The 11,826-nt window shown below is 45.6% G+C and overlaps 1 long non-coding RNA gene across 1 annotated transcript; it reads left to right on the top strand.

The window, feature by feature from the left end:
• Positions 1–3,676: 3,676 nt before the first annotated feature.
• On the top strand, positions 3,677–11,505 carry LOC144110085 (uncharacterized). The gene is made up of 2 exons (XR_013309698.1): positions 3,677–3,748; positions 11,295–11,505. It is a non-coding gene; the product is annotated as an uncharacterized LOC144110085 (long non-coding RNA).
• The last annotated feature ends 321 nt before the right edge of the window (positions 11,506–11,826 follow it).

The following is an 11,826-nucleotide window of genomic DNA, read 5'->3' as shown; positions in this document are numbered from 1 at the left end:
GCAAAACTTGAAGATTTTGCCAGCCAGGTCATGAACCTTTGACATCACGTTGTTTACACCGCGGAGATGTCTTTTCTGGAGTAGAGGGCTCGGAAACCTGCGAGCTGCTTTCTGCAGACAGGGTGCGCCCACGCTTACCCGTGTACAGTGGACAGCACCTACACTGATAACGCGAACATTTTGGCAGAGATATGCCTGGTCAGGAAGAGAATTAGAGAGAAAAGAGCGACACTCGACCGAAGATTCATTAGAGAACCGATGTTTCGATGCCGATCCGATACATTCTGGTTTCACTAGCTTGGAGCCAAAGGCGAATGTTGCCTTCGACCGGTTCTCATGATGTCGCAGATGCAGTGCAGCACAGGCTGAGCAGGAAAAGGAAGGAGACTGTCCTTTTCCCCTTGATATGGACTGTTACACTGCTATAGATAATTGTCCGCGAATATAGCGTGAAATCGCAGGTGATTGGCAAGTGCCTCAGTGAAAGGGTTAATCGCTACGCCATTAGCCCTGTTTACATGAACCCCATACCATCGGGTCGGGTTGAACATGGTGAATCCAACTCAACCAGTGCGTGTTTACATAAACTCGATTTTAGCGATTCGAGACCGGTTCAACTGTAGCGACACCAAGTGTCGAGCAAGCAGTAGCAGCCTCCAAGAATGAGGCATGCCATCGCTGTATCGAAGGCGCGACGTCTAACGTGGAAAGCAAGTTCACATTTATCCTCTCCCCTCTCAATAATCCTACTTTTCGACCCGACGGCGTTTACAAGCACATCAGGTGAGGGTCGAGTCGAGTTAACCTACCCCATACAGTGGAGTTGACTGGACCCGATCCGTGGACTCCCGACTCGGTGCGCGTTTAACTGAACCCAGTACCGGTTTTCGGCCCGTAAAATCAACCAGGCCGTGTTGCGTTCATGTAAGCTCCGCTATTGGCTCGAGTGCCTCCCATAAGGAATATTTGCCGCTACATTCTTGACTTGTATCGCCATCTGGGTCACTGCGCCCCTGCCCTAGTGAAGGAACAATGCTGTTCTCCCATACTATCCTGAATAGGGAGCCCCTTCCTGTGTTTTCGCACTAACAATGCCTTATTGAGTGGCTGCCAGGAAGGGAAAGAAGGGGGCGCTTTTGGGTGTGGCCTTGCATACCACTTCCTTTCCGCACCACAAGCTCGAGCAAAAAAGGAAAGCAGAAATCCTCCCGAATATAGCCCAAGCAAGCAACAAGGAGAGAAAGAATTCAAGTCTGTCCAAGTTCTCTGTAAAAATTGTGTGCACAAACACAGGCAACCAAGAGATTGCTGGTAGAGTGTAGTAGCGACAATATTCTGACCCCAGATGGAGCCACGTCGCACGTTAAATTCAAATCCCTAGAGAAAATACATACACAACTTTCAAAGCCTGTAAAATGCAAAAACTAAGCTTGATATGGACGAAATTTGCGGCTTGACAATCAAGAAAGAAAAAAGGATGAAATGTTGTGGACAAAATTCCGATATTTGGCTTAGTTTTTTCACGAGGTGAGATGAAAGAGCGACATATCTAAAAGTGCAGTTTTTCTGGATATTTGCCTATGATTTGTAAAAAAAGGAAACAAAAATAATATTTGTCTGCAAAATTTCCTCTACTCTCTAAAGAAGAAAGTGCAGCCACAGACCTCACGAAAATCAAGCCATTTAAGCCATTTTTAGACATGCTACAGCTGAAAGTTCCCATGTATTTCCCAAGGACACTGTCACTGGTGAACCCTCTTAAGCCATACCACGCCCCTGATACGTCTTCTCCTTGGCGCCGGGATGGTGCTTTTGCCAAGGGGGATTATCTGACGGCTGTAGGCTTGGACAAAGATGAAGATGAAGCATGGTGCTTGTGTGTATGGTGGAAGAGGAGGACGAAGTTTATTCCGGCGCTGGCCCTTAGTCTATGGCTCCTCTACTGTCTCTTTCTGTATATATTAATCCCCCTCTGTGAATACATAAATCTACCCGTTACATTATCTTTGTGTCGTGATCTCTCATTCTACGTATGATGCTGCCTACTGAGCATTCAATTGCATTACTGGAATGTAGCGCTGGGAGTTGGCGACGGGAATCACTATAGCTTACGCTGTTTTTCATGTTCTAATTTAATATTTTGCCTAAAGCTACATACAATGCAATACATTCTGCAATAAAAATGGCTGCACACATTGTGAGTCTTATTATTTTTTCCTACTTATCTTTTACTGCAACACTTTAAGTAATTTGCTATTTTCGAGCCATTGGGATAAAACTCTGTAACTGCCATATTTTTGTTTCACTGAGAAGAATTGTTGTAGCATGTAGTCCTGCGGTGTTTCCTTTTATGAAAGCGTGATAATGTGAAGTCACAAACAAGGGAAGGTTATGCTATGACAGGAGCTGTTCGTGTCTTTGGGCAACATTGGGAAGGACATCTAGTATTCATAACTTGGCACTTATCCACAAGCGTGGTAGGAAAGGCCTAATAGACTGGGGTTTAATGCTGAAACGTGCCCTGTACACGCACTTAGTAATTATGGTGCAACAGAGCTATTTTAGCGTGAACATTATTTTCGGTACATTATTTTCAGTATACAAGTCAGCATTGCTCTCCTGTATGCTAAAGGCGGTTGTCTTGATTCCTTGTTGAGACTGTTATGGGACATGTTCTGCATTTGCCATTTGAACAACATAAACATAGGTTTCCTACTGAATCCACTCGCTTTACATATGACGGGTTGAGGAAGAGCGTACTATGGAGCGATAGATGTGTGAAAGGCACATCCTATATCGGAGCCCCAGTGTTTCCGCGAGTGCACTTTGAGTAAGTTCAGCACTTGGGCTACTCTCCTTTTCACGGTTCTAATGTAATACAGGAATGTAAGCTTTTGTCAAAAAAAAGAAACCTCACAACGCCAACAACACCGGCATCACCTCCACAGGCGCTTGGACCAGGAGCTTATACGACGCAGCCAGCAATGCCAACTCAAGCATGTTGAATGCTGCCTCGACGCCAGCTACTGGATCCATACAACGCTGCAGCCGCACCGAACTGACCGTGAGCACGAACGCCGACCACTAACAGTAGAACGCTAATAGTAGACGCTGGTAGCAGTGTTCCCGGGTCGTGTGTACTTTTATTCTTTGTGTTTTATGTGTTTTGTTAGTTTTGTGTTCTAGTGTGTATGTCATGTAAGGTGTATTAAATGTGCGTCTGTGTGGGTGCACCTGTCGCCTAGTCCATTCTTTCGGTCCGACTATTATTCGGGGAGATCCGTGATAAGTGGTCACGTGATGCACTCCTGCCCTGGCAGGTTCCAGAGCCACCCGTAGGCTTATGCGACCCAGGCTGACCGCTTAAGGGCAGTTCACATGCAAGCGAATCGGCGAACAGCGGTGCTGCGAAGCAGTTTGCGAGCTTTCGTTTCACATGCATCGCCGCTGCGCGTTTTCCACTGCTGCGAAAACCAATGTTGCTGCCAAAAGATATGCACTTGCAACTGGCTTTGGTGCCCTGCAAACACAAAAAAAGCGTAATATATAAGCATTATTTTGTCATTTCTTTTCACAGTTTATTTAAACAAATTTAAATCTTGTGCTTTAAGCATTAAACAGCACTTTATACAATTTCTTTTTTAAGCAAAAGTTCGTACGTGCGGCGTACAAACTCGGGAGATACTTCTTTCCAAAAATGGACGCTTGCGAGTCGGACGAGATGACCGAGCTCATTACGGAAATGGATGTATGTGCACCATGTGACGATTCTTTAATTCATCTTTTGCTCGAGGAGTACTGCCTTTTGAGAAAGAGAAGGCTTTGCTGGAGCTTCCGTCTCCGCGGCGCTGTTGGGTGAGACCATATGGGAGAATCGGAGGCAGGAATCAGTTCCACAACGTGGTGAGTTTGCATAGGAAAAGTTATCGTGTGCTGGTTCTTTACACTGCAATATTTTCATACAGATGCTGCTGCTCATGAACAGGGACACGGAGTACTGTCAGAAGTACTACAGGATGTCTTCTTAAACGTTTGAGGAGCTGCATTCCTTAGCCGAAAGGCCGCTCACAAAGCTCTTCGTTGTGTGCAAACCCATACCGTCACGAGCAAGACTTCCGATGAATCTAAGGTACTCCGGAGTGCGCCTACTTTTACTGGCGATCGCTGACACGAGTACACACACCTAGCTGACATTTCTGCGTTTCCTTATAGGTACATAGCATCAGGGTGCAAATTCAGGATGTCGCCATGGCCTTCAGAGTGGGTATTTCCACAACGGATCATATTATCTGCGAGACATGCCAGGTGCTGTGGCAAGTTCTCCGGCCCGTTTTCCTCAAGGTGTGTTGTTGGTAGCAAAAGAACGTAAATGCACTGATTCCTAATTTGGCCCGGTAAATAGGCTAAATATTGGCTTTAGAGCACACTGCTTGTGCAGATGCACCAGTGACGGAGAGCTGACTCACAGCACAGGCCAGCGAGCTCCAGACAGTATTAGTATTACGGAATTCGCTTAAATCGTTTTCCTGTTTTTTGCTTCACATAACCGAGCAGGGAACGTATATAATGGAAAGGCACCAAAGGCTCTAATGCCTAATATACAAAAATTATTCTTAAAAATTCAGTGTTGAATCTAAGACCTTTGTTTTTTACAGCCCAGCAACAAATGATGAGAAACAGATGCTGTCTGCTCTGTTTACACATTTTAAATGATAACGACAATGAAAATGAGGTAAGGAAACTATGAGATAAAAGGGAGGAGCGCATGTCAGGAATGCCCAGATATAACATGTCCAGAAGCCCCCGTCTCTTTAAATACAAACTCAACAGTTACGCATATGCTGCAAAAGCAATTGCAAGCTCGTTATGTCTTCCTATCCACATGTGCATGTTTGAATCTCATGATTAGTAAACTATAGTCCTACAGCTCACGTGCAACCCTCCTCCCCTCCAAAAAAAAGAAAACAGCACGTGATCAGTTGCTTGAAACACTAAAAATTTATGGAACAGTGTATGTTGCTGACCTTGTGTGTTCAGAGATGTTGAAGAAGTGCAAGACGGGTGCTTCTCTCGCATACCTGTTTTTGGTTTGCACTTCTGGTCTTTTTCCAACAGAAATGCTTTGTGTCTCACTGCCACCTCAGGTGCCTTCTACTGCTGACTGGCAGAAGGTAGCCAAGAAATTTTTTGAGGTGGAATTTCCCCCATTGTGTAGGTGCCGCGGATGGGAAACACGTCCAAATACAGGCCCCACCAAATTCAGGAAGCCTGTACTTCAACTATAACGTAATGTCCACATTCCCCCCCCCCCCCCCATTTTTTTTGCAAATCACACTATTGTATATATGAACTGCTCATCATTACAGGGCACGTACTGTATAGTGCTGATGGCTGTTGCTGACAGCAACTTGAAGTTTATTTTAATAGACGTTGGGGCCTATGGAAGGCAAAGTGATGGTGGAACACTCGAGCTTCAAGATTTGGCAAATCCCTTGAGCATAACCTTCTTGGCCTTCCGCCACCAAAATTGTTGCCCGAAACAGCAACGGTGGCACCACATGTCTTCATTGGGGATGAAGCTTTCCAGCTTTGACAAGACTTTCTTCGGCCTTACCCAGGCAGAGGTCTGGATGACGAAAAAAGAATGTTCAACCACTTGCTCAGCCGAGCAAGGTTTGTTGCAGTGATAAATTGATTTTTTGAAAAGGTGTCATCACTAGCCGGGTGGCAAAGAATGTTGACAGAATTTGACGCGGATATCACAAATACAATGTGCTTTATCAAAATTCTTTTCAGAAGGTGTGTTGAAAATGCATTTGGGGTGATGGCCTCCAGATTTCAAATCTTTCGACGGGTTATTAATCTGCTGTCTGATAATGCAGATTATGTGGTAATGGTTGCATGTGTCCCACATAATTTCCTCACTGACGATGCAGCTTATATGCCTCCAAACTGAAGGTCAGTGGCGGCAAGAAGCAGATGCAACAGCCATGCATGATTTGGAGCCACCAGTGGTCCATAACTACAGTCGCAATGTAGCTGCAACAAGGGACATTTTCAAGCAGTACTTTACAAGCGCTCTAGGAGCTCTGCCATGGCAGTGGGCGTCAGCTGGGCTGCGGCACTGAATACAATGCTATTATGTCGCCTATGTGTGCGTGTGTGTGGTGCAGCAAGTGTGACATGAAAATAAACATTTACTAAAATATACTTAATATTTATTTTTATTTACACAAGTACCTGCAGCATCCTAAGGGCATTATTGCAGGGGGAGGACAATTGGAGGAAAATGAACATGTGACAAAATCTTAAAGCAGCTAAGCACAGGTGGTAAAAGCAAGAAAATAACAAAATATTAGTCGATGAGTCATCTCGACGGCAAACGGTCTTCAGTGAACTGCGGTGCAAAGTTTGCAACACAGAAATGGAAAGGGTACACTATCGCATGAAGTGCAATGTCAGTCAAAAGATATGAAGTAAACGAGATGATTTTAATCTACGGCAGACTGCGTGACAATAAAGACAGAAACTCGGAATGCGTTTTACATTCACCAATGCTCTTGGGAAGCCTATTCCAGTGTGCGGAAGCATGCGGAAAAAATGAATTACGGTAGACATCAGTACCACAGCGCATTTCGAGAACTTTCAGCTCGTGATCACATCGTTTAGAGATGAAGTGCGGAGGGAAAATTACAAGTTCTTAGTTATTCCTGTGAAGACAGAGTAAATTTGGAAAAAAAGTTCTAACTTTGCGGTTAATTGGCGGTGTGCTAGTGTTTCCAACCAAGGTTTCCTTTTACTGTAATACTGCTGTGGAAGTTATGACTACCAGAAACCAATCTTGCAGCGCAGTTTTGGACGCGTTCAAGCTTTTCTATAAGATTAGAGCTTTTGGGGGTCTCATACCTTGCAAGCGTATTTGAGAACCGGAGGAACATTTGTAATGTAAAGCTTACTTTCTGGGCTTTATAAAAATTACGTCTAACGAGGTTTAGCATACGAGATGACTTTAAGGTTAAATATTTAATGTGTCTGTTTCATGTTAAATTTTCTGAGAAATAGGTGCCGGCTTATTTGTAATGTTGGACATTTTCAAGTAGTCCGTCCAGTTTATACACTGATCTCACAGGAAAGCGTTTACGAGTGAATGACACAAGTTGACATTTAGCATTGTTCAAAGACGTACCCCACTTAGTGCACCAAGCATGAGTTTTGTTTACATCTTTCTGCAAACTACTAACATCACAATGATTTTCTACATTCCTGTATATGGCACAATCATCAGCATATAACCTCACTTTACATTCTAGATTTTGGACAATGTCATTTATAAAGACTAAATATAGCAAAGGCCACAAAACACCCCTGGGGCACGCCAGAGGTTACGGTGACAGGTGTTGATTTAGTGCTGTTTATTCAAACATGCTGTGTTCGCCCAGACAAGTAATTTCTAATCCAATCTACTATTGTAGGGTGTATACCGAGACAAGATAACTTATGTAACTGCAACGCATGAGAAACGGTGTCAAAAGCTTTCCGGAAATCCAAAAATATGCAGTCTACCTGAAATTCAAGCTGGAAAGAGTAAAATAGATTATGGGAGAACTCTACCAGTTGAGTCGTACATAACAAGCCAGGCCTGAATCCATGTTGCACATTCGAAAAGAAATTGCTTTGAAGGTGTTTCATCATAGCGATATATATAATGTTCTATTGTTTTGCAACATATGCTTGTTACAGAAATAGGCCTGTAGTTTTCTAGTGCACTTTTCTGGCACCCTTTCTAGTACAGTTTTCTAGTTCACTTTACTCATCACTTGGTGCTCTCGCAACCATGTCAGTTGGGCATTGCTCTTGACTATATAGTTTGCACACATGCAGCAGCTCCATTTTTAAATGCATGAGCATTTGTGGTGGAGTAGCATCCATTTGTGGCTTGAGAGATAAGTGACTTTAGGCGTCCATAGGCCTGCGGGCCGTAATGGCATTTCTCACAGAGTGTAGGTCTTGCTCTGTATCCTGAACGGCTTGCCGCTTTTTCTGCCGTTTTATTCCCCTTGAGGGAACAGCAGTTTGCTTGGGGTTGCCGCTGGAGGCAGCCCGGCTTCACTGCCCTCTGTGCAGCCTGGCCCTTGAAATATAGCCTCAAGCTTGTCCAGAGGCGCCTCTGGCTTCTTTACGTTTGCCACAGGGCTGGCCATGAGCAGCTCTGCACTGCCAACCGACAAATCGGTTGGCGCCAGGTTGCAGAAGCTCCTGGGTGTAATTTACGCAAACTGTTAAATCTTTTTTACATTTATACTACTCATTGCTTACCGTCTAGTTTCAACGGTGTCCCTGAGGAACTCCATTTGCTGCATGTATGGCGATGAAGATTTGATGCCAGCTGCTGTCCCACTCCTCTTACTGTCGGCCTCATCTTTTTTCTCAAAGTGCGTCTCAAATTTTTCCACCGATTCATTACCTCTTCCGTGGTCACTGATATCGGGAGCAGCACGCAGCGTGATGTTAATCAAAATAGAAAATAACGAATTATGAGTGCACATAAAAGTGTCAAAATCGTGCATGAACATGCAGATATTGCAGCCTGTGCGAACTCGAAAGGGCCGACTCTCGTTTGCAAACGCGTCATAGAGTTGCATATAAAAACAGGCAGGCAGTGCATTAAATTACATTCCACGACTGACTAAAAGGCTACAAACGAATGCCAGGTTTTTTCTCACGGCTACGTAAAGAAAACAATACTAGTACATCTCGACTGCACAGAACATCCGCGCGCACTAGGAAAAAATAATTTAATTCTGAGGAGCCTACAGTAACGTGTGCGTGGCCCAGTACAATACATACTTATATGCTTATTCGTCTCAAATACGCATAGAAAATCCGTGCTCGTAAAAACGCTACGAAGAGCGTGCGCGAATCATTGCACTCGCACAGGTGCGGTCTGCGCGGCGACAAAAACCCGAGTTTCCGACAAGCTCCGCCGCCTCAGAGTGGCGAGAACAATTTGTTACGACAAAGCACACGCAGCGTCATGCACTTCAAGAAACTGCGCCGTAAAAAAAACTCGCAATCCAAGAGTTCTCTACGACTTGTGTTTTTGCTTACCGGTGGCGTAGTTCTTGCGCAGGGCGTCTCTAACTTCTTCCCAAAGCGCTTCCTTGCAAGCCGGGTTCCGAAAGTTATCCCACAGTAGTGGCCGCTTTGAAACCTCTAGATCTGCAATTAGCAGTTCATTGAACAGTTCGCGTGGCATGTTCACGGTTGCAAGTGCAGCACACAAACAGCGGTCTACGAGCATGCTTTCTTGCACGAGGACTCTACTGGTCACGTGGCAACGCCGGGCCGTCATTGTTTGAGATGCGGTGCTGCCGCGTCGCCGCCGACAAAATTTTAACCTCGCCGCTCCAGCCGCGGCGGCGGAATTCGCGAGCGGTTCGCTTGCATGTGAAATAGGCTTTACGCTGACGGCGACGACACCAACGCCGACTACGACGCGAAACCCAGGACGGGCGCCTAACAGCGATCGCTGTAAAAGTTTTGCCCTCAATCTTATTTTCGTTTCTTCCTGGTGATACGAGTTCATGCAGATAAAATTCAATCGAGAGAGACGTCGGCTTTGCTCAGCAGCTCTCGGCGAGCAACTCGAAGCAAACAGCTGCTTTTACCCCTTACAAAAATTTCTTTAGACAGTCTAGACTGTCCATAGAATTATGTCTATAAAGTCTAGACTCTCTATAGACAAACCTTGGAAATCAGTCAAAAAGCTATACAAATCCTATAGACAGTCTATTGATTTATGGGCAGACATTTTTAGTTAAATTTTGTCTATAGACAGTCTATACACTATGAATAGACAAAATGAAATATCTATGGGAAGGCAACGGCGTCTATAAAAACCCATAGACTGTCTAGAGGCCATTTTTATAAGGAACGATTCGCCTTGACGATGCTGAAGATAGGGTGTGCCGATAAAATTTGGTGTTTCTTGGGTTTACTGACGCTAGAGGCCGGACATGGGTGCGGTCAGAAGAAAAGGACGTTGACTTTTGCTCCTCGCGATTGAAAAGTTTCATTCAGCCTCGCGACATCGTGCGTGCAAATAGGCTTGGGCAGTGTCAAGGAGAAAATAAAAGGCCCGTAGTTGTCAGATTTTCCTATTTTAATGATCTAGAGACAGTTCTTACGGTCAGCGAAAATTGCTAAGGATGTGGTGTTAGTATCGTCCTTTCGAACTTGCTCCACCCGAAAACATCTGGAATGTGAGAAATCTGAACATGTTTCATAACAACTTCGGGATGAATTATAAAAAATTGGGGAGAAGAGCAATTTGCTTCATAAGGAAAACGAGAATATGAGACAACATAAGCCCTAGCAACTTTCGTCTAGGTCATTCTCACAACCACAGTCACATCTATTTCTTTTTTAGCGAGAGCTACACTTCGCTACCAGTCGAGAATTTCGCTGTTTTCTGGAGAAGCCAGTTGCGCGCATGCGCGGCGGCCGAAGAAAAGCAGCAGGTGCGCTGCGCGTGACGTTACTGCGGCCGCGCGCCGACTCTACCGCCGACGCCGCGCACAACGTCACGTGGAAGAGCGGTTGTGCGCATGCGCTGCAACCGGAGAGGAGGAGCTGGCCGGCCTTCGCCGCTGGGGCCGCGCATGACACACGTGGATTCCACATGCTAGTGTTCCTGTATATGCTCCCTGCGGGAGCGTATACAGGAACACTACCACATGCTAGCTATGTGCATAACTGCGCATGCACAGCTGCGTGTATAAAATACGGAGGTGACATAGCGGGTGTATCACAGTCGTTTCGCATGGGGGACGAGAAGGGGAGTCCGGCCGCTGTTCAGCGGCGGTATAACCTGGCATAGCCGAGCTAAGCCACGGCCAATTTTTTATGGACATTACAACTCTTCAGCCAAAGGCTGATGCACTAAGCAGCTTTATCAACATATTCGACGTTAAGCTCACAATAATTACCAAAGTCTGGTTAAATGACGCCAGTAAGGACTCTGAGGTTCAATAAAATTTTCCTGATATCTGTATTTTTGGATACCACCGCTTCACTATGTGAGAGGGTGGCGTCCTCATAAATGCTCAACGCACTATGCCCTGCTCTGGAGTCCCTTTAAATTTCCCGATATCTATACATCTGTTGTAACGCTGCCCATCCACTTTTATACCGTAAATTTATATTTTGTCACCCGGACAGAAATATTAAGTTTTCTTTCAGATTATTGTTATGTCCTGCAAGCAGTAACTTCCAAATTTTAAACGCTTTCGCAGGTAGCTGGCAACATCATCGCCGACTACCATGCCCGAGAAATGTCAATCTGGGCCGAGCACGAGCCGGAAGAGCTACCGCACCCGGTCACCAGCTTTCGGGACATTACCCAGATGTACCGCGAGGAATGGTGCGACTGCCAGAGCCGCAGCCCAAACTCACCACGCAACAACTGACGATCCTGCGTCGAACGCAGGCGGGATCGCTTGCGCGTCCCGTACTGATGAACCGCATGTACCCTGCGGAACACGATATGCTCTGTCCTTTTTGCAAGCGAGAAAAGGGCACCCTGCCGCACGTCTTGGCAGAGTGCACAGAACTCAAGACCTCCCCTTACCGCCAACACCCCCAACCCCTTGAGCGATGGGAGACCTTGTTATCCAACCCCGCCCTACCGATCCAGCTCGCACTGGCGGACAGGGGCCAGGAGCTGCTGGAAACATATGGGTCCCGTAAATAGGGAACCACCCCGTCTGGTGCCTGCGTGCACCACCGATTTATTTTGGGCGTAATAAATGTTGATTCATCATTATC

This window comes from Amblyomma americanum, chromosome 11 (assembly GCF_052857255.1).
Source record: "Amblyomma americanum isolate KBUSLIRL-KWMA chromosome 11, ASM5285725v1, whole genome shotgun sequence".
NCBI classification, from domain to species: Eukaryota; Metazoa; Arthropoda; class Arachnida; order Ixodida; family Ixodidae; genus Amblyomma; species Amblyomma americanum.
The sequence above is the reverse complement of the archived record's forward strand: the minus strand, read 5'-3'. Positions and strand labels throughout refer to the sequence as shown.